The 22,999-nt window shown below is 49.4% G+C and overlaps 1 pseudogene; it reads right to left on the reverse strand.

The window, feature by feature from the left end:
- Positions 1-191: 191 nt before the first annotated feature.
- Positions 192-21,899, reverse strand: LOC135536131 (monocarboxylate transporter 6-like; annotated as a pseudogene).
- Positions 21,900-22,999: the final 1,100 nt, after the last annotated feature.

Consider the following 22,999-nt stretch of genomic DNA (forward strand, 5'->3'; position numbering starts at 1 on the left):
CAGTCTACTAGTGGGCCGTATGTTAGACAGTTCTACTGTAGCGTCTACTAGTGGGCCGTATGTTAGACAGTTCTACTGTAGCGTCTACTAGTGGGCCGTATGTTAGACAGTTCTACTGTAGCGTCTACTAGTGGGCCGTATGTTAGACAGTTCTAGCGTCTTCTATGGGCCGTATGTTAGACAGTTCTACTAGTGGGCCGTATGTTAGACAGTTCTACTGTAGCGTTTACTGAATGAATCAGGGATGTTGTGTCATTCAGCATCATGTCTGTTGATGAAAACAGAAGATATTTATTGAAATAAGAGAGAGAGAGACTTCCAAATCCAGACTAAATCTGTGTGCAAACCCTGTGTTGTGAATGCCTGTGTACGTACGTACACACATAGGAATCACAGTGATGATAACAGTAGTGTATGTGTAACCTCCCAGTTCTTCCCTCTGAAGACAGCAGGCACCACAGAGATCCTTCATTGATTCATCATAGTGAGGCGTTACACAGTGAGCTGTTCCTGTGATATGCTGCAGCTCCTACAGGCCGAGGCTCATGGAAGGCTGCCTCCTTACTTCATTCTCATTCTAGATGTAATTCTAAGGCAGGCAGGTAGACAGTTTGTCTTACTAATATGCACGTGTGTAACCCAGTAAGTCACACGTTGGTGACACAAACAGTGTCCGCTGATCTCCCTCCCTGTGTAGAAGGAACATGGCTGTACTGGCAGTCAGGGACTAGGCCGATAGCAGGCTTCCCTCCCTGTGTAGAAGGAACATGGCTGTACTGGCAGTCAGGGACTAGGCCGATAGCAGGCTTCCCTCCCTGTGTAGAAGGAACATGGCTGTACTGGCAGTCAGGGACTAGGCCGATAGCAGGCTTCCCTCCCTGTGTAGAAGGAACATGGCTGTACTGGCAGTCAGGGACTAGGCCGATAGCAGGCTTCCCTCCCTGTGTAGAAGGAACATGGTTGTACTGGCAGTCAGGGACTAGGCCGATAGCAGGCTTCCCTCCCTGTGTAGAAGGAACATGGCTGTACTGGCAGTCAGGGACTAGGCCGATAGCAGGCTTCCCTCCCTGTGTAGAAGGAACATGGTTGTACTGGCAGTCAGGGACTAGGCCGATAGCAGGCTTCCCTCCCTGGGTAGAAGGAACATGGCTGTACTGGCAGTCAGGGACTAAGCTGATAGCAGGCTTCTGTTGGTACGCAGCAGCAGGAGTGCCTGCTCTCTTCTTTACTTCACTCTTCTTCTGTCTGTCCAGATAGTAGAACGCTGCGATGAGGAAGACGCCAGAGGAGGAGACAGTCACACTGCAGGCATAGAACACATAAGAGTAGTGTCCTGTACTGTCCACCAACATGCCTGGAAGAGAGGGACATGGCAACAGGCACAGCGTTAGGAAAGACTTGGGGAACACTTCATTTGAAGGGTACCTACATTACCATGTCATGACACGTTCATAACCACACAAAACAGTTGGTAAGCAGTACATAAAAGCATTTCCTAGAAGGCTTGTATCAACAACCACACGCGGTGCTACGCCAGTGAAAGAACAGCTATATTTAAGCGTGTCTGTGTGTGTCCTCATAACACATTCCTCTGAACTGGATGCGAGTTCAGTACAACTAGTTCAGTACAGCTCTGCCAGGACCCACTGAGCACAGGGCTAGTCGGCTACTACCAGGCGTTGACATTAGAGTTGCCATGGCGCTGGAAACCAGAGACCACCTTAGGAGTTCAGCAGGGGTAGACTAGGCCACGCCCTCCTCCAGTCAGCCTGCCCCAGAGCCGTTCTCTGTCGACCCAGACCTTCCTACCCGCCTGACGCACGCACACACACACGCACACACACGCACACACACACGCACGCACACACGCACACACACACACATGCACACTGTGGAAACCAGAGACCACCACAGCACTAGGCCACACAGTCACACGCACGCCACACACACGCACGCACGCACGCACGCACACACACGCACGCACACACACACGCACACACACACACACACACACGCACGCACGCACACACGCACGCACACACACACACACACACACACGCACACACGCACGCACGCACACACACACGCACACACACACGCACGCACACACACACGCACGCACACACACACGCACACACGCACGCACACACACACGCACACACACACGCACACACACACGCACGCACACACACACGCACGCACACACACACGCATGCACACTGTGGAAACCAGAGCACATGACCCATTCACATCCCGAGCGAGACATGGGAATCCAGCAGAAAGAACATTCCATTTCCCTGTGTGACAAAACTCATAGTCTCCCCAGTCCTCATATCACAGGTTTATACTGGGCATAACTCAGACCCTCCCCAGTCCTCATATAACAGGTTTATACTGGGCATAACTCAGACCCTCCTCAGTCCTCATATAACAGGTTTATACTGGGCATAACTCAGACCCTCCTCAGTCCTCATATAACAGGTTTATACTGGGCATAACTCAGACCCTCCTCAGTCCTCATATAACAGGTTTATACTGGGCATAACTCAGACCCTCCCCAGTCCTCAACTCAGACCCTCCTCAGTCCTCATATAACAGGTTTATACTGGGCATAACTCAGACCCTCCTCAGTCCTCATATAACAGGTTTATACTGGGCATAACTCAGACCCTCCCCAGTCTGGGCATAACATATAACAGGACCCTCCTCAGTCTGGGCTCATATAACAGGTTTATACTGGGCATAACTCAGACCCTCCTCAGTCCTCATATAACAGGTTTATACTGGGCATAACTCAGACCCTCCCCAGTCCTCATATAACAGGTTTATACTGGGCATAACTCAGACCCTCCCCAGTCCTCATATAACAGGTTTATACTGGGCATAACTCAGACCCTCCTCAGTCCTCATATAACAGGTTTATACTGGGCATAACTCAGACCCTCCTCAGTCCTCATATAACAGGTTTATACTGGGCATAATAAGTCCTCATATAACAGTTTATACTGGGCATAACTCAGACCCTCCCCAGTTTATAACAGGTTTATACTGGGCATAACTCAGACCCTCCTCAGTCCTCATATAACAGGTTTATACTGGGCATAACTCAGACCTCCTCCCCAGTCAACTCAGACCCTCCTCAGTCCTCATATAACAGGTTTATACTGGGCATAACTCAGACCCTCCTCAGTCCTCATATAACAGACCCTCCTCAGTCCTCATATAACAGGACCCTTATACTGGGCATAACTCAGACCCTCCTCAGTCCTCATATAACAGGTTTATACTGGGCATAACTCAGACCCTCCCCAGTCCTCATATAACAGGTTTATACAGGTCAGTCCTATACTGGGCATAACTCAGACCCTCCCCAGTCCTCAGTCCTCATATAACAGGTTTATACTGGGCATAACTCAGACCCTCCTCAGTCCTCATATAACAGGTTTATACTGGGCATAACTCAGACCCTCCTCAGTCCTCATATAACAGGTTTATACTGGGCATAACTCAGACCCTCCCAGTCCTCATATAACAGGTTTATACTGGGCATCAACTCAGACCCTCCCCAGTCCTCATATAACAGGTTTATACTGGGCATAACTCAGACCCTCCCAGTCCTCAGTCCTCACATAACAGGTTTATACTGGGCATAACTCAGACCCCCTCAGTCCTCATATAACAGGTTTATACTGGGCATAACTCAGACCCTCCCCAGTCCTCATATAACAGGTTTATACTCCCTCAGTCCTCATATAACAGGTTTATACTGGGCATAACTCAGACCCTCCTCAGTCCTCATATAACAGGTTTATACTGGGCATAACTCAGACCCTCCTCAGTCCTCATATAACAGGTTTATACTGGGCATAACTCAGACCCTCCTCAGTCCTCATATAACAGGTTTATACTGGGCATAACTCAGACCCTCCTCAGTCCTCATATAACAGGTTTATACTGGGCATAACTCAGACCCTCCTCAGTCCTCATATAACAGGTTTATACTGGGCATAACTCAGACCCTCCTCAGTCCTCATATAACAGGTTTATACTGGGCATAACTCAGACCCTCCTCAGTCCTCATATAACAGGTTTATACTGGGCATAACTCAGACCCTCAGACCCCCCAGTCCTCATATAACAGGTTTATACTGGGCATAACTCAGACCCTCCTCAGTCCTCATATAACAGGTTTATACTGGGCATAACTCAGACCCTCCTCAGTCCTCATATAACAGGTTTATACTGGGCATAACTCAGACCCTCCTCAGTCCTCATATAACAGGTTTATACTGGGCATAACTCAGACCCTCCCCAGTCCTCATATAACAGGTTTATACTGGGCATAACTCAGACCCTCCTCAGTCCTCATATAACAGGTTTATACTGGGCATAACTCAGACCCTCCTCAGTCCTCATATAACAGGTTTATACTGGGCATAACTCAGACCCTCCTCAGTCCTCATATAACAGGTTTATACTGGGCATAACTCAGACCCTCCCCAGTCCTCATATAACAGGTTTATACTGGGCATAACTCAGACCCTCCTCAGTCCTCATATAACAGGTTTATACTGGGCATAACTCAGACCCTCCCCAGTCCTCATATAACAGGTTTATACTGGGCATAACTCAGACCCTCCTCAGTCCTCATATAACAGGTTTATACTGGGCATAACTCAGACCCTCCTCAGTCCTCATATAACAGGTTTATACTGGGCATAACTCAGACCCTCCTCAGTCCTCATATAACAGGTTTATACTGGGCATAACTCAGACCCTCCTCAGTCCTCATATAACAGGTTTATACTGGGCATAACTCAGACCCTCCTCAGTCCTCATATAACAGGTTTATACTGGGCATAACTCAGACCCTCCCCAGTCCTCATATAACAGGTTTATACTGGGCATAACTCAGACCCTCCCCAGTCCTCATATAACAGGTTTATACTGGGCATAACTCAGACCCCCCTATATCCCCCACAACCCCCCTATAGCCCCCACAACCCCCCTATAGCCCCCACAACCCCCTATAGCCCCCACAACCCCCTATATCCCCCACAACCCCCTATATCCCCCACAACCCCCTATGGCCCCCACAACCCCCTATATCCTCCACAACCCCCTATATCCCCCACAACCCCCCTATAGCCCCCACAACTCCCCTATATCCCCCACAACCCCCCTATAGCCCCCACAACTCCCCTATAGCCCCCACAACCCCCCTATAGCCCCCACAACCCCCCTATAGCCCCCACAACCCCCCTATATCCCCCACAACCCCCATATAGCCCCCACAACCCCCCACTCCACAGATAGCATATGAACATGTCATAAGCCATGTAAAGAATCTACACATAATTAAAGAAAATGAGCTGTAAAAGTGAACATGTTTATCTTTGTCCCATGGCATAATGTGTGGCGGTACAATCCTGACAGGAGCGATACACACAGTACCTGCGAGCGGCGGTCCAATCAGCAGTGTTCCACTCTCTAACATACTGATGAGACCCAGGGCAGAGGGGAACCGACTCATCTCCACCGTCTCCATCAGCACCGTGAAGAGCAGAGAGCCAATCACAGACATGGACAGACCAAAGATGACCACGTAGATCAGGAGCACGGGGAAGGTGGCGGCCGCACCACAGATACTGTTACTCAGCCCGTTGACCAGGAGGGCTACCGCAAACACATACACAAAACAGCCACTGCCCCTGAGAGGAGGAAGAGGAGTAAGAGAAAACCAATTCATTATCCATTTTTGTTTTCAGATCACATAATTTTTTATTAAATGTTTTCTTGTTTGGGATTCGAACCAGCAACCCTCCGGTCCAGTTGCTGACCCACTCCTAACCTCTAACATCCAGGCTACAGTACCTGAAGCGCGGCAGGCCGAAGAAGACAGCCGCCATGGGTCTCACAGCAATGTTAACCAGGCCCAGTACGGCCATCAGTAGCGCGGCTCGGTCCTGTTCCATACCATTGGCTGTAGCATAGGGCACCAGGTAGACCAGGGGAACTACAAACCCCAACATCATCCACGTCACTCCCAGGGCGTAGGCACGGTAACGAGGGTTACTGACCAACAGGTCAAAGGCCATGTGTCTCCGTAGGAACACGACAAGGTCACTGAGCGCTGTCCTAAGTCTTGTCTTAAGTCCCTCCTTCTCCTGTTGGAGAGGACCTTTGATTGGTTGCTTGCTGAGCCCCTGGGCAGCATTGTTAGTGAGTGTCCTCTGGGCTCCACTGTGTTTGGCCCCCAGGGGCCTCATGACAGCCCCACACACGCAGCAGTTCAACAACAACCCTCCCAGGACCAGGAAGCTGCCTCTCCAGCCAAACTGGCCCAGCAGGAAGTTGGCCAGCAGGGGTAAGGTGCTGAGGCCCAGTGCCGTGCCCGGTGGACGACAGGGCGTTGGCAAACGCCCGCCGCCTCAAAAAGTAGTGGCCCATCATGGTCACAGAGGGCTGGAAGGACAGGCAGAACCCCAACCCTGTATGAGGAGGACAGAGGAACTGATGAGGGTGACTCATAATGCCCCATAGAAAGAAGGAGACATCTTATATTGGGGGGTTATAGTGTGTGTGTGTGTGTGTGTGTGTGTGTGTGTGTGTGTGTGTGTGTGTGTGTGTGTGTGTGTGTGTGTGTGTGTGTGTGTGTGTGTGTACCCTCTGACTGCGATGCGATGATGCTGGTGATGTAGAGTTCTGTGATGGTTCTGGCCAGGGCGCTGACCACCATGCCTAGTCCACTCAGAACCCCTCCCACCATCACCGTTACCCGGCAACCAAAGCGTTCCACGAGCACGCTGCATAGTGGACCTGGAGAGACAGGGAAACAATGTTCAATCACAATATACACACACACACACACACACACACACACACACACACACACACACACACACAGGAAAACAATGTTCAATCACAATACACACACACACACACACACACACACACACACACACACACACACACACACCACCACACACACACCTGGAGAGTGGAGAGACAAGAAAACAATGTTCAATCCCAATACACACACACCACAAATCTGGAGAGACAAGAAAACAATGTTGAATCACAATACACACACACCACTAACACACCACACACCTGGAGAGACAAGAAAACAATGTTCAATCACAATACACACACACACACCACAACACACACACAACACACCTGGAGAGACATGAAAACAATGTTCAATCACAATACACACATTAACACACCACACACTCCCCAAAAGCATACAATGGACTGATTAGCATATCAGATCACAATAATTAGCATCATCAATGCATTATCCCTGAACATGGAACAATAGTCTGCGAATAGAGGACAGGACGCTGTTCGTTTCCACTAAAACACAGCTGCTGAAACCCACTCTGAAACGTCCTTCAGCAGACACTTCCTCCCCATGCCGGGAACGTCTGGTGGACCACAGCTTCAAACTATACAACTACAAATCAGTTCAGTCGGCCAGACTTGTTAGTTGGTGTTACAGGCTTATGTACATGTGCTAACCAAAATTAGCCTGTGAAGAGGTCATGAGGTTACCCAGACAGGGACAGGTGTCTAAGTGTACAGGCTCTTACAATAATGTGATCAGAAACACATGATCTGAATGATCATCTTCCAGCTCTTCAATCCAACTCTCCAAGACAGACCAAAGCTAACAGGAGTACCTATCAGGCTAATTGGTTCAAACGAACATGAGATTCCAGAGTACTGAGAAATGAGAACTCTTGGTACTGTCTTTGATGTGGGAATAATGAGTCCATTCTTTGTGCTGTCTCATCTGTGCTCTTGTGTCATGATAATGTCTGCTCCAGTCATGTGGTCCAGTCTGGTCTCTGTTGTGATAATGTCTGCTCCAGTCATGTGGTCCAGTCTGGTCTCTGGCGTGATAATGTCTGCTCCAGTCATGTGGTCTAGTCTGGTCTCTGGCGTGATAATGTCTGCTCCAGTCATGTGGTCCAGTCTGGTCTCTGTCGTGATAATGTCTGCTCCAGTCATGTGGTCCAGTCTGGTCTCTGGCGTGATAATGTCTGCTCCAGTCATGTGGTCCAGTCTGGTCTCTGTCGTGATAATGTCTGCTCCAGTCATGTGGTCCAGTCTGGTCTCTGGCGTGATAATGTCTGCTCCAGTCATGTAGTCTAGTCTGGTCTCTGGCGTGATAATGTCTGCTCCAGTCATGTGGTCCAGTCTGGTCTCTGTCGTGATAATGTCTGCTCCAGTCATGTGGTCCAGTCTGGTCTCTGGCGTGATAATGTCTGCTCCAGTCATGTGGTCCAGTCTGGTCTCTGTCGTGATAATGTCTGCTCCAGTCATGTGGTCTAGTCTGGTCTCTGTCGTGATAATGTCTGCTCCAGTCATGTGGTCCAGTCTGGTCTCTGTCGTGATAATGTCTGCTCCAGTCATGTGGTCCAGTCTGGTCTCTGTCGTGATAATGTCTGCTCCAGTCATGTGGTCCAGTCTGGTCTCTGGCGTGATAATGTCTGCTCCAGTCATGTGGTCCAGTCTGGTCTCTGGCGTGATAATGTCTGCTCCTGTCATGTGGTCTAGTCTGGTCTCTGTCGTGATAATGTCTGCTCCAGTCATGTGGTCCAGTCTGGTCTCTGTCGTGATAATGTCTGCTCCAGTCATGTGGTCCAGTCTGGTCTCTGGCGTGATAATGTCTGCTCCAGTCATGTGGTCCAGTCTGGTCTCTGTCGTGATAATGTCTGCTCCAGTCATGTGGTCCAGTCTGGTCTCTGTCGTGATAATGTCTGCTCCAGTCATGTGGTCCAGTCTGGTCTCTGTCGTGATAATGTCTGCTCCAGTCATGTGGTCCAGTCTGGTCTCTGGCGTGATAATGTCTGCTCCAGTCATGTGGTCCAGCCTGGTCTCTGTCGTGATAATGTCTGCTCCAGTCATGTGGTCCAGTCTGGTCTCTGGCGTGATAATGTCTGCTCCAGTCATGTGGTCCAGTCTGGTCTCTGTCGTGATAATGTCTGCTCCTGTCATGTGGTCCAGTCTGGTCTCTGGCGTGATAATGTCTGCTCCAGTCATGTGGTCCAGTCTGGTCTCTGGCGTGATAATGTCTGCTCCAGTCATGTGGTCCAGTCTGGTCTCTGTCGTGATAATGTCTGCTCCTGTCATGTGGTCCAGTCTGGTCTCTGGCGTGATAATGTCTGCTCCAGTCATGTGGTCCAGTCTGGTCTCTGTCGTGATAATGTCTGCTCCTGTCATGTGGTCCAGTCTGGTCTCTGGCGTGATAATGTCTGCTCCAGTCATGTGGTCCAGTCTGGTCTCTGGCGTGATAATGTCTGCTCCTGTCATGTGGTCTAGTCTGGTCTCTGGCGTGATAATGTCTGCTCCAGACATGTGGTCCAGTCTGGTCTCTGTCGTGATAATGTCTGCTCCAGTCATGCGGTCTAGTCTGGTCTCTGTCATGATAATGTCTGCTCCAGTCATGTGGTCTAGTCTGGTCTCTGTCGTGATAATGTCTGCTCCAGTCATGTGGTCCAGTCTGGTCTCTGTCGTGATAATGTCTGCTCCAGTCATGTGGTCTAGTCTGGTCTCTGTCGTGATAATGTCTGCTCCAGTCATGTGGTCTAGTCTGGTCTCTGTCGTGATAATGTCTGCTCCAGTCATGTGGTCCAGTCTGGTCTCTGTCGTGATAATGTCTGCTCCAGTCACGTGGTCTAGTCTGGTCTCTGTTGTGATAATGTCTGCTCCAGTCATGTGGTCCAGTCTGGTCTCTGTCGTGATAATGTCTGCTCCAGTCATGTGGTCTAGTCTGGTCTCTGTCGTGATAATGTCTGCTCCAGTCATGTGGTCCAGTCTGGTCTCTGTCGTGATAATGTCTGCTCCAGTCATGTGGTCTAGTCTGGTCTCTGTCGTGATAATGTCTGCTCCAGTCATGTGGTCTAGTCTGGTCTCTGTCGTGATAATGTCTGCTCCTGTCATGTGGTCCAGTCTGGTCTCTGTCGTGATAATGTCTGCTCCAGTTATGTGGTCTCGTCTGGTCTCTAAGAATGTTCCTCAGTCCTTGGTGAACTCTATCCCTCCCTCCAGCTCTTTCTTAGTCTCCCTGGGGAGATGGGTTGCCTCCCACATGAACAGTGTTCTGACATACGCTTTGGCCCTAGGTCTGGGACTTCCAAGACTATTTCTGAAACTATCCCTCCATCTATTTTTCCCTCCATCCCGTCTCTCCCTCTGTCCCTACAACCATCCCTCCCTTCCATCTCTCTCTCCCTCCATCCAAACTCCATCTCTCCCTCTGTCCCTACAACCATCCCTCCCTTCCATCTCTCTCTCCGACCATCCAAACTCCATCTCTCCCTCTGTCCCTATAACCATCCCTCCCTTCCATCTCTCTCTCTCTCTCCCTCCATCCAAACTCCATCTCTCCCTCTGTCCCTACAACCATCCCTCCCTTCCATCTCTCTCTCTCCCTCCATCCAAACTCCATCTCTCCCTCTGTCCCTACAACCATCCCTCCCTTTCATATCTCCCCCAGTGTCCTCCAGATTAATTTGGTTAAAACCAACCCCTGTCCACTGGAAAATCATTGCAGCCTTAAAAATCATAATATCTTGGTCCAACTGAGAAAAAAAAATCTCCAGTTTGACACACAGGCACTACATTCATTTCCCCAATATGACACATGATGCTGGTTCTCATCAGTTGTTGACTAAAAGCACTGCTAGCCAAGAACACATACTTACAATTGACTCATTTAGCAGACACTCTTATCCAGAGCAACTTACAGTAGTGAGAGCATATATTTTCATACTGGTCCCCCATGGGAATCAAACCTACAACCCTGGAGTTGCAAGCACCATGCTCTACCAACTGAGCCACACCAGACCACACACATATTTAACCTTTGACAACTAGAAATGAAGAACACTGACATTACGCAATAATAATTACATGAATTCAGAATCTACAGTCATGACATTGGATCAACTGGAGGTTTAATATAGATGGATCAACTGGAGGTTTAATATAGATGGATCAACTGGAGGTTTAATATAGATTGATCAACTGGAGGATAGATGGATCAACTGGAGGTTTAATATAGATGGATCAACTGGAGGTTTAATATAGATGGATCAACTGGAGGTTTAATATAGATGGATCAACTGGAGGTTTAATATAGATGGATCAACTGGAGGTTTAATATAGATGGATCAACTGGAGGTTTAATATCGATGGATCAACTGGGATCGATGGATCAACTGGAGGTTTAATATAGATGGATCAACTGGAGGTTTAATATAGATGGATCAACTGCAGGTTTAATATAGTTGGATCAACTGGAGGTTTAATATAGATGGATCAACTGGAGATTTAGACTATCATATTACTTCAATGAATCACCATTTAATGTTCCTCTTCACACTATCATATTACTTCAGTGAATCACCATTTAATGTTCCTCTTCACACTATCATATTACTTCAGTGAATCACAATTTAATGTTCCTCTTGGCTTTAGTTCTCCTCAGCATGAAGAGAAAGAGGAGGAAGGGGAGGGAGGGTCAGGGTGATAGAAAGAGGAGGGAGGGGAGGGAGGGAGGGTCAGGGTGATAGAAAGAGGAGGAATGAGAGAGAGGGAGGGTCAGGGTGATAGAAAGAGGAGGAATGAGAGGGAGAGAGGGTCAGAGTGATAGAAAGAGGAGGAATGAGAGGGAGAGAGGGTCAGGGTGATAGAAAGAGGAGGAATGAGAGGGAGGGAGGGTCAGGGTGATAGGAGGAGGAGGAATGAGAGGGAGAGAGGGTCAGGGTGATAGAAAGAGGAGGAATGAGAGAGAGGGGGGGTCATAGTGATAGAAAGAGGAGGAATGAGAGGGAGGGTCAGGATGATAGAAAGAGGAGGAATGAGAGGGAAGGAGGGTCAGGGTGATAGAAAGAGGAGGAATTAGAGAGAGGGAGGGTGAGGGTGATAGAAAGAGGAGGAATGAGAGAGAGGGAGGGTCAGGGTGATAGAAAGAGGAGGAATGAGAGAGAGGGAGGGTCATAGTGAAAGAAAGAGGAGGAATGAGAGGGAGAGAGGGTCAGGGTGATAGAAAAGGAGGAATGAGAGAGAAGGAGGGTCAGGGTGATAGAAAGAGGAGGAATGAGATGGAAGGAGGGTCAGGGTGATAGAAAGAGGAGGAAGGAGTGTCAGGGTGATAGGAAGGGGAGGAATGAGAGGGAGGGTCAGGGTGATAGCAAGGGGAGGAATGAGAGGGAGGGTCAGGGTGATAGCAAGAGGAGGAAGGAGGGTCGGGGTGAGAGAAAGAGAAGGAATGAGAGGGAGGGTCAGGATGATAGAAAGAGGAGGAATGAGAGAGAGGGAGGGTCAGGATGATAGAAAGAGGGGGAATGAGAGGGAGAGAGGGTCAGGGTGATAGAAAGAGGAGGAAGGAGGCTCAGGGTGATAGAAAGAGGACGAATGAGAGGGAGGCTCAGGATGATAGAAAGAGGAGGAATGAGAGGAAGGGAGGGTCAGGATGATAGGAAGGGGAGGAAGAGAGGGAGGGAGGGTCAGGATGATAGAAAGAGGGGGTATGAGAGGGAGAGAGGGAGAGAGGGTCAGGGTGATAGAAAGAGGGGGAATGAGAGGGAGGGAGGGTCAGGGTGATAGAAAGAGGAGGAATGAGAGAGAGGGAGGGTCAGGGTGATAGAAAGAGGAGGAATGAGAGAGAGGGAGGGTCAGGGTGATAGAAAGAGGAGGGTTGAGAGAGAGGGAGGGTCAGGGTGATAGAAAGAGGAGGAATGAGAGAGAGGGAGGGTCATAGTGATAGAAAAAGGAGGAATGAGAGGGAGGGTCAGGATGATAGAAAGAGGAGGAATGAGAGGGAGGGAGGGTCAGGGTGATAGAAAGAGGAGGAATGAGAGGGAGAGAGGGTCAGAGTGATAGGAAGGGGAGGAATGAGAGGGAGGGAGGGTCAGGGTGATAGAAAGAGGAGGAATGAGAGGGAAGGAGGGTCAGGGTGATAGAAAGAGGAGGAATGAGAGGGAGGGAGGGTCAGGGTGATAGAAAGAGGAGGGAGGAGGGTCAGGGTGATAGAAAGAGGAGGAATGAGAGGGAGAGAGGGTCAGAGTGATAGAAAGAGGAGGAATGAGAGGGAAGGAGGGTCAGGGTGATAGGAAGAGGAGGAAGGAGGGTCAGGGTGATAGGAAGGGGAGGAATGAGAGGGAGGGTCAGGGTGATAGAAAGAGAAGGAATGAGAGGGAGGGTCAGGATGATAGAAAGAGGAGGAATGAGAGAGAGGGAGGGTCAGGATGATAGAAAGAGGCGGAATGAGAGGGAGAGAGGGTCAAGATGATAGAAAGAGGGGGAATGAGAGGGAGAGAGGGTCAGTGTGATAGGAAGAGGAGGAATGAGAGAGGGGGAGGGTCCGGGTGATAGGAAGAGGAGGAGTGAGAGGGAAGGAGGGTCAGGGTGATAGAAAGAGGAGGAATGAGAGGGAGGGTCAGGATGATAGAAAGAGGAGGAATGAGAGGGAAGGTCAGGGTGATAGAAAGAGGAGGAATGAGAGAGAGGGAGGGTCAGGGTGATAGAAAGAGGAGGAAGGGGAGGGAGGGAGGGTCAGGGTGATAGAAAGAGGAGGAATGAGAGGGAGAGAGGGTCAGGGTGATAGAAAGAGGAGGAATGAGAGGGAGGGAGGGTCAGGGTGATAGAAAGAGGAGGAATGAGAGGGAGGGAGGGTCAGGGTGATAGAAAGAGGGGGAATGAGAGGGAGGGAGGGTCAGGGTGATAGAAAGAGGAGGAATGAGAGAGAGGGAGGGTCAGGATGATAGAAAGAGGAGGAATGAGAGGGAAGGAGGGTCAGGGTGATAGAAAGAGGAGGCATGAGAGAGAGGGAGGGTCAGGGTGACAGAAAGAGGAGGAATGATAGGGAGGGTCAGGATGATAGGAAGAATGAGAGGGAGGGAGGGTCAGGGTGATAGAAAGAGGAGGAATGAGAGGGAAGGAGGGTCAGGGTGATAGAAAGAGGAGGAATGAGAGGGATGGAGGGTCAGGGTGATAGGAAGAATGAGAGGGAGGGAGGGTCAGGGTGATAGAAAGAGGAGGAATGAGAGGGAAGGAGGGTCAGGGTGATAGAAAGAGGAGGAATGAGAGGGAGGGTCAGGATGATAGAAAGAGGAGGAATGAGAGGGAAGGAGGGTCAGGGTGATATAAAGAGGAGGAATGAGAGGGAGGGAGGGTCAGGGTGATAGAAAGAGGAGGAATGAGAGGGAGGGAGGGTCAGGGTGATAGAAAGAGGAGGAATGAGAGGGAGAGAGGGTCAGGGTGATAGAAAGAGGAGGAATGAGATGGAGGGAGGGTCAGGGTGATAGAAAGAGGAGGAATGAGAGGGAGAGAGGGTCAGAGTGATAGGAAGGGGAGGAATGAGAGGGAGGGTCAGGGTGATAGAAAGAGGAGGAAGGAGGGTCAGGGTGATAGAAAGAGGAGGAATGAGAGAGAGGGAGGGTCAGGATGATAGAAAGAGGGGGAATGAGCTGGAGGGAGGGTCAGGATGATAGTAAGGGGAGGAATGAGAGGGAGGGAGGGTCAGGGTGATAGAAAGAGGAGGAATGAGAGGGAGGGAGGGTCAGGGTGATAGAAAGAGGAGGAAGGGGAGGGTCAGGGTGATAGAAAGAGGAGGAATTAGAGGGAGGGTCAGGATGATAGTAAGGGGAGGAATGAGAGGGAGGGAGGGTCAGGATGATAGAAAGAGGGGGAATGAGAGGGAGGGAGGGTCAGGGTGATAGAAAGAGGAGGAATGAGAGAGAGGGAGTGTCAGGGTGATAGAAAGAGGAGGAATGAGAGGGAAGGAGGGTCAGGGTGATAGAAAGAGGAGGAATGAGAGGGAGGGTCAGGATGATAGAAAGAGGAGGAATGAGAGGGAAGGAGGGTCAGGGTGATAGAAAGAGGAGGAATGAGAGGGAGGGAGGGTCAGGGTGATAGAAAGAGGAGGAATGAGAGGGAGGGAGGGTCAGGGTGATAGAAAGAGGAGGAAGGGGAGGGTCAGGGTGATAGAAAGAGGAGGAATTAGAGGGAGGGTCAGGGTGATAGAAAGAGGAGGAATGAGAGGGAAGGAGGGTCAGGGTGATAGAAAGAGGAGGAATGAGAGGGAGAGAGGGTCAGAGTGATAGAAAGAGGAGGAATGAGAGGGAGGGAGGGTCAGGGTGATAGAAAGAGGCGGAAGGAGGATCAGGGTGATAGGAAGGGGAGGAATGAGAGGGAGGGTCAGGGTGATAGAAAGAGGAGGAAGGGGAGGGAGGGAGGGTCAGGGTGATAGAAAGAGGAGGAATGAGAGGGAGAGAGGGTCAGGGTGATAGAAAGAGGAGGAATGAGAGGGAGGGAGGGTCAGGGTGATAGAAAGAGGAGGAATGAGAGGGAGGAGGGTCAGGGTGATGAAAGAGGGGGAATGAGAGGGAGGGAGGGTCAGGGTGATAGAAAGAGGAGGAATGAGAGTGAGGGAGGGTCAGGATGATAGAAAGAGGAGGAATGAGAGGGAAGGAGGGTCAGGGTGATAGAAAGAGGAGGCATGAGAGAGAGGGAGGGTCAGGGTGACAGAAAGAGGAGGAATGATAGGGAGGGTCAGGATGATAGAAAGAGGAGGAATGAGAGGGAAGGAGGGTCAGGGTGATAGAAAGAGGAGGAATGAGAGGGATGGAGGGTCAGGGTGATAGGAAGGAATGAGAGGGAGGGAGGGTCAGGGTGATAGAAAGAATGAGAGGGAGGGAGGGATAGAAATGGAGGAATGAGAGGGAAGGAGGGTCAGGGTGATAGAAAGAGGAGGAATGAGAGGGAGGGTCAGGATGATAGAAAGAGGAGGAATGAGAGGGAAGGAGGGTCAGGGTGATAGAAAGAGGAGGAATGAGAGGGAGGGAGGGTCAGGGTGATAGAAAGAGGAGGAATGAGAGGGAAGGAGGGTAAGGGTGATAGAAAGAGGAGGAATGAGAGGGAGAGAGGGTCAGGGTGATAGAAAGAGGAGGAATGAGAGGGAGGGAGGGTCAGGGTGATAGAAAGAGGAGGAATGAGAGGGAGGGAGGGTCAGAGTGATAGAAAAAGGAGGAATGAGAGGGAGGGTCAGGATGATAGAAAGAGGCGGAAGGAGGGTCAGGGTGATAGGAAGGGGAGGAATGAGATGGAGGGTCAGGGTGATAGAAAGAGGAGGAAGGAGGGTCAGGGTGATAGAAAGAGGAGGAATGAGAGAGAGGGAGGGTCAGGATGATAGAAAGAGGGGAAGAAAGAGGGGGAATGAGCTGGAGGGAGGGTCAGGGTGATAGAAAGAGGAGGAATGAGAGGGAGGGAGGGTCAGGGTGATAGAAAGAGGAGGAAGAGGGGAGGGTCAGGGTGATAGAAAGAGGAGGAATTAGAGGGAGGGTCAGGATGATAGTAAGGGGAGGAATGAGAGGGAGGGAGGGTCAGGATGATAGAAAGAGGGGGAATGAGAGGGAGGGAGGGTCAGGGTGATAGAAAGAGGAGGAATGAGAGAGAGGGAGTGTCAGGTTGATAGAAAGAGGAGGAATGAGAGGGAAGGAGGGTCAGGGTGATAGAAGGAGGAGGAATGAGAGGGAAGGAGGGTCAGGGTGATAGAAAGAGGAGGAATGAGAGGGAGGGAGGGTCAGGGTGATAGAAAGAGGAGGAATTAGAGGGAGGGTCAGGGTGATAGAAAGAGGAGGAATGAGAGGGAAGGAGGGTCAGGGTGATAGAAAGAGGAGGAATGAGAGGGAGAGAGGGTCAGAGTGATAGAAAGAGGAGGAATGAGAGGGAGGGAGGGTCAGGGTGATAGAAAGAGGCGGAAGGAGGATCAGGGTGATAGGAAGGGGAGGAATGAGAGGGAGGGTCAGGGTGATAGAAAGAGGAGGAAGGAGGGTCAGGGTGATAGAGGAGGAATGAGAGAGGGAGGGTCAGGATGATAGAAAGAGGGGGAGAGGGAGGGAGGGTCAGGGTGAGAAAGAGGGAATCAGGAGGGGGTGATAGAAAGAGGAGGAATGAGAGGGAGGAGGGTCAGGGTGATAGAAAGAGGAGGAATGAGAGAGAGGGAGGGTCAGGGTGATAGAAAGAGGAGGAATGAGAGGGAAGGAGGGTCAGGGTGATAGAAACAGGAGGAATGAGAGGGAGGGAGGGTCAGGGTGATAGAAAGAGGAGGAATGAGAGGGAAGGAGGGTAAGGGTGATAGAAAGAGGAGGAATGAGAGGGAGGGAGGGTCAGGGTGATAGAAAGAGGAGGAATGAGAGGGAGGGAGGGTCAGAGTGATAGAAAAAGGAGGAATGAGAGGGAGGGTCAGGATGATAGAAAGAGGCGGAAGGAGGGTCAAGGGTGATAGGAAGGGGAGGAATGAGAGGGAGGGTCAGGGTGATAGAAAGAGGAGGAAGGAGGGTCAGGGTGATAGAAAGAGGAGGAATGAGAGAGAGGGAGGGTCAGGATGATAGAAAGAGGGGGAATGAGCTGGAGGGAGGGTCAGGGTGATAGAAAGAGGAGGAATGAGAGGGAGGGAGGGTCAGGGTGATAGAAAGAGGAGGAAGGGGAGGGTCAGGGTGATAGAAAGAGGAGGAATTAGAGGGAGGGTCAGGATGATAGTAAGGGGAGGAATGAGAGGGAGGGAGGGTCAGGATGATAGAAAGAGGGGGAATGAGAGGGAGGGAGGGTCAGGGTGATAGAAAGAGGAGGAATGAGAGAGAGGGAGTGTCAGGTTGATAGAAAGAGGAGGAATGAGAGGGAAGGAGGGTCAGGGTGATAGAAGGAGGAGGAATGAGAGGGAAGGAGGGTCAGGGTGATAGAAAGAGGAGGAATGAGAGGGAGGGAGGGTCAGGGTGATAGAAAGAGGAGGAATTAGGGAGGGAGGGTCAGGGTGATAGAAAGAGGAGGAATGAGAGGGAAGGAGGGTCAGGGTGATAGAAAGAGGAGGAATGAGAGGGAGAGAGGGTCAGAGTGATAGAAAGAGGAGGAATGAGAGGGAGGGAGGGTCAGGGTGATAGAAAGAGGCGGAAGGAGGATCAGGGTGATAGGAAGGGGAGGAATGAGAGGGAGGGTCAGGGTGATAGAATGAGGAGGAAGGAGGGTCAGGGTGATAGAGGAGGAATGAGAGAGGGAGGGTCAGGATGATAGAAAGAGGGGGAATGAGAGGGAGAGAGGGTCAGGGTGATAGAAAGAGGGGGAATGAGAGAGAGGGAAGGTCAGGGTGATAGGAAGAAGAGGAATGAGAGAGAGGGAGGGTCAGGGTGATAGGAAGAGGAGGAATGAGAGGGAAGGAGGGTCAGGGTGATAGAAAGAGGAGGAAGGACGGTCAGGGTGATATAAAGAGGAGGAATGAGAGGGAGGGTCAGGATGATAGAAAGAGGAGGAATGAGAGGGAAGGAGGGTCAGGGTGATAGAAAGAGGAGGACTGAGAGGTAGAGAGGGTCTGGGTGATAGAAAGAGGAGGAATGAGAGGGAGAGAGGGTCAGAGAGGGAGATAGATAAATAAACATTGGGCCACCAGAACAATGGACTACTGGTCCTGTCTGTCCCGTCTGGCCCTGAGCTACCGCCCTGTAATAACAAACAGAGGCTGAGTCATACACAACCCAACACACAAACACACCGCGGCACGTCTGAACCTGGGCCGCCCGTTCTCACACACACGCACACACACGGGCCCGAACAGAAAGCATCCGCAGTGTTACCAGAACTCTTCACCTAACCTCTCACCCTTACTCTAAACACTCAGCCTGCAAGGAAACACCCTATACTCCCTCTGTGTGTCCAGTTAGTGTCCAGTGTGTGTGTGTGTCCAGTGTGTGTATGGTACATCTGAACCCGGGCCGTTCCCGCAGGCGCAGGGTCACGGAAAGAGAGTTACCAGAACTCTTCACCTTAACCCCTCACATTTACTGTAAATCTACAGCCTGCCAGACAAACTGACTAACCCTTCATCTGTGTGTGTGTGTGTGTGTGTCCTGTGGATTTGTGTCGAGTGTGTGTGTGTGTGTGTGTGTGTGGGTTTGTGTCGAGAGTGTGTGTTAGTGTGTGTGTGTCCTGTGGGTTTGTGTATAGTGTGTGTGTGTGTGTGTGTGTGTGTCCTGTGGGTTTGTGTTGAGTGTGTGTGAGTGTGCGTGTGTGTGTGTGTGTGTTTTCTGTGTCAACATACATTGAGGTGAAAGATAACACACAGTGAATCATTAACCTGTAGTTCTGTTTCATTGAAACAGACTGTTATGTATTGGAAGTACTTCAATCAGCCAAATAAAGACACGACAACAAATGTGTACAATCCTACAATGACAGGTAGCATCACTACCACCAGTGTGTGTGTGTGGGGGTGTGAGAGAGAGAGAGAGGGTGAGAGAGAGAGAGATGGTGATAGAGAGAGAGAGAGAGAGAGAGAGAGAGGGTGAGAGTGAGAGAGTGAGAGAGAGGGTGAGAGTGAGAGAGGGTGATCGAGAGAGAGGGTGATAGAGAGAGAGAAGCAGCAGCAAGATTTGTGACCTGTTGCCACAAGAAAAGGGTAACCAGTGAAGAACTAACACCATTGTCAATACAACCCATATTGTTTTTAATTGAATTGAGAGAGGGTGATAGAGAGAGAAGGTGATAGAGAGGGTGATAGAGAGAGAGATTATGTGTGTTCCATCATGCAACAATGCCTCCATGTACAATGACAGAAGCGTCCTCACCACCAGCGTGCAGCACAGCAGTCATGATAGCAGGCACCCAGGACGTCTCTGTGTTGCTGGTGCTGAACTCAGCCTGTAGCTCTGTGTAAAAGATGCCAATACAGGAAGGGAAGGCCAGCGTTAGAGCCAGGACCAGGATAGTAGCCACCAGGACTACCCAGCCCCAGCCCCCATCCGGGGCCACCTGTTGGGCATACCCGTTCCCAGACAGCCCAGCCCCTGGTTCTCCAGTTGGGCCATTGTGGGGTGGTAACCCAGTAAGGTGGTGGTGTTGGGAACCCTCCTCCTCCTCCTCGTTTTCCTCCTGCTCCTCTGAGTCACTGTCTGTGCTCCTCCTCACAGTACTGTGGTTCACCCCGGTCCAGTCCTGAGACGTCCGTGTCTCTACCACATCCTCTGACCCACTGGACCCCTCTGCTCCAACCTTGGAACCCCTGGACCCCTCTGCCCTAACCTCAGACCCCCTGGACCTCTCTGCCCTAACCTCGGATCCCTTAGGCCCCTGGGGGCCCTCTCCTCCACTACCCCTCCTCAGCAAGACTGTGTCGCCCTGGTTATGGTTCTGTCTGGTCCTCTGTGTCCTGTGGGACTGGTTCTGTCTGGCCTCCAACTCCACCCCCTCTGTCATCCTGCCTAGCTGGCTGTGGACTGGGCCTTCTGCTAGATCAGCTTCCTGTGTGGAGGATGACAGGGAGGGAGGGATAGATGAGATGGAGGGAAGGAGAGTGGGATGAGAAGAAGGGTGGGAAGGAGGTAGAAAAAGAGAGCGAGCGAGTGAGAGAGAGCATGAGAGAGAGAGAGAGAGGTCTGATGTTGTTAGTTACTCAGAGGCAGCAGCAGCCCTGGCTGGCTGTGGTATTGGCTCTGTGTCTAAACAGCCCTGATAATGGATGCAGAAGGACACAGCGAAGCATGGCAGCCTCACTGGCTGAAGATATATTGTAAACGGATCAACTTGAGTAAATGTTTTCCATGAATACCCCCAAAATAGGCTATTAGACAGATCCTTTCTACCAATGCATAAAGGGTGTAAAAGAGATCCACCTTTCTTTGTCTCAACTCACTCACTTTTCAGCACCAGTATCTCTACTTGCACATCATCATCTGCTCATCTATCACTCCGGTGTTAATTTGCTCAATTGTAATGACTTCACTACTATGGCCTATTTATTGCCTTTCTGTTGTGTTATTGACTGTTTGTTTATTCCATGTATTCTACCTCCTTCTTCTCATCCCACTTCATGTGATTTGTATTCCACACCTCAGCAAACAGTCAAACAGTTTTTTCTCAGAAAGGTGAGAAAGGTGACAATACCTGTTATTGTTTTGGCCATCATGAAAGTTTTTAACTATGTTGTTGTTTGTGTCGCACTGCTTTGCTTTATCTTGGCCAGGTCACTGTTGTAAATGAGAACTTGTTCTCAACTGGTCTAACTGGCTAAATAAAGGTGAAAAAAATATATATAATTTACATTTTTTTTAAATCACCAATTAGCCTCAAAGACTACCTACCATATACATGGTAAATCGGATAATTTACATTTACATTTTAACAAGGATGCACAGTCTATTGCTATAGCTGTAATAAAGTCATATGCAATTGTACATTTAAATAGATGTGAACAGATAAGCAATCTAAATACAAGTAATGTGGCACTCACATTGATTATAAAAGAAATGCATAATGGCTGTAACCTATCCTACACAAATCCCCTTGGTTTTCCTACCTGGAGTGTCCCTGATCAGCCCGTCAAAACCCGGCGAGATATTTTACCATTATCATGTCGATGAAGTCAGTGGGTATTAGCATAATTAATTTACCATGAATACGATTATATCACTTTTCACAATGACCCTAAATCGCGCGGCTTCACCAATGTTTCCCCGGTGTCCATGCCCGGGCGTCAACACAGAACGCGTTACGTCGCCCGCGGTACCGCAGGATGTGTGCAGACAGAAAACATATTTCTCTCAATCAGGTGGCGTGGCGTAAACTCGCAGTTCTTTCAAAAACGCTGTCAAATCAAATCCTGGAGAACACCGGAGGATTCAATCGCCTCTCTGGTTCTCAACTTTCATTTGCCGGTCTGCCTGGCAGGAAGCCATCATGCTCAGTCACAGCACTGGATAGGACAAATCTCTCCGGCACCAATATTATCCAATCAGTTTGCCTACAGACAAGCCGTCAACAAAAATCCCCCTTTGTCATTATTGTAATCCCCAGGACTCGTGTTCACTTAATCTAAACTACTTCATAATAAATACAGAATTATCCAGATTAGGTTTACCATATAAAGCCCGGTTGCCTGTTTATCGTATAGTTTCTCGTCAGAGATCCCTTGCGAATTTGTCTCCATGGGAACAGAACGGCCCGGTTTCTGGTTTGAACATGCAGCGCTACAGGATTTCAGACCGCAATACATCTAGAATAATGTAACAATCATTGGCCATTTTTGGAAACTAACATAACCTATTACAAAATATGTTGCAATGGGTCTAGGCTAAATAATGATATTAACATTGTCAGATCACATTTGTCATAGCCTATCCTCGATGATGCAATGTACAATCAGTTGCGGTTCTAGCTTGTTTGGTTCCCTGGGCGAACCCCCCGACATTTGGAACAACACAAATAAATAATCATAACATTTAAAACTATATAAATATAAAAATATATACAAAAATACGCCTCATAAATGTACAAAAAATAAGTAACAAAGTCAAATAGAAACAAATATATATAAACAAATTATTACACTATTCATTTACTACCTCAAATCAAATTTTATTTGTCACATACACATGGTTAGCAGATGTTAATGCGAGTGTAGCGAAATGCTTGTGCTTCTAGTTCCGACAATGCAGTAATAACCAACAAGTAATCGAACTAACAATTCCTAAACTACTGTCTTATACACAAGTGTAAGGGGATAAAGAATATGTACATAAAGATATATGGATGAGTGACGGTACAGAGCAGCATAGGCAAGGTACAGTAGATGGTATCGAGTACAGTATATACATATGAGATGAGTATGTAAACAAAGTGGCATAGTTAAAGTGGCTAGTGATACATGTATTACATAAGGATGCAGTAGATGATATAGAGTACAGTATATACATATACATATGAGATGAATAATGTAGGGTATGTAAACATTATATTAGGTAGCATTGTTTAAAGTGGCTAGTGATATATTTTACCTTGTCTGCTCGGGGATTCGATTCAGCAACTTTTCGGATACTGGCCCAACCACGAGCCTACCTGTGTCTATCAGCATACTATAGATGTTTTTATAGGAGCTGCATACCTTTATCTTTAGCACGTTTCTCCTCTTTCCTCTTCTCCCTGAACTGATGGCTTA

The sequence above is a fragment of the Oncorhynchus masou genome, unplaced genomic scaffold (assembly GCF_036934945.1).
Source record: "Oncorhynchus masou masou isolate Uvic2021 unplaced genomic scaffold, UVic_Omas_1.1 unplaced_scaffold_560, whole genome shotgun sequence".
Taxonomy (NCBI): Eukaryota; Metazoa; Chordata; class Actinopteri; order Salmoniformes; family Salmonidae; genus Oncorhynchus; species Oncorhynchus masou.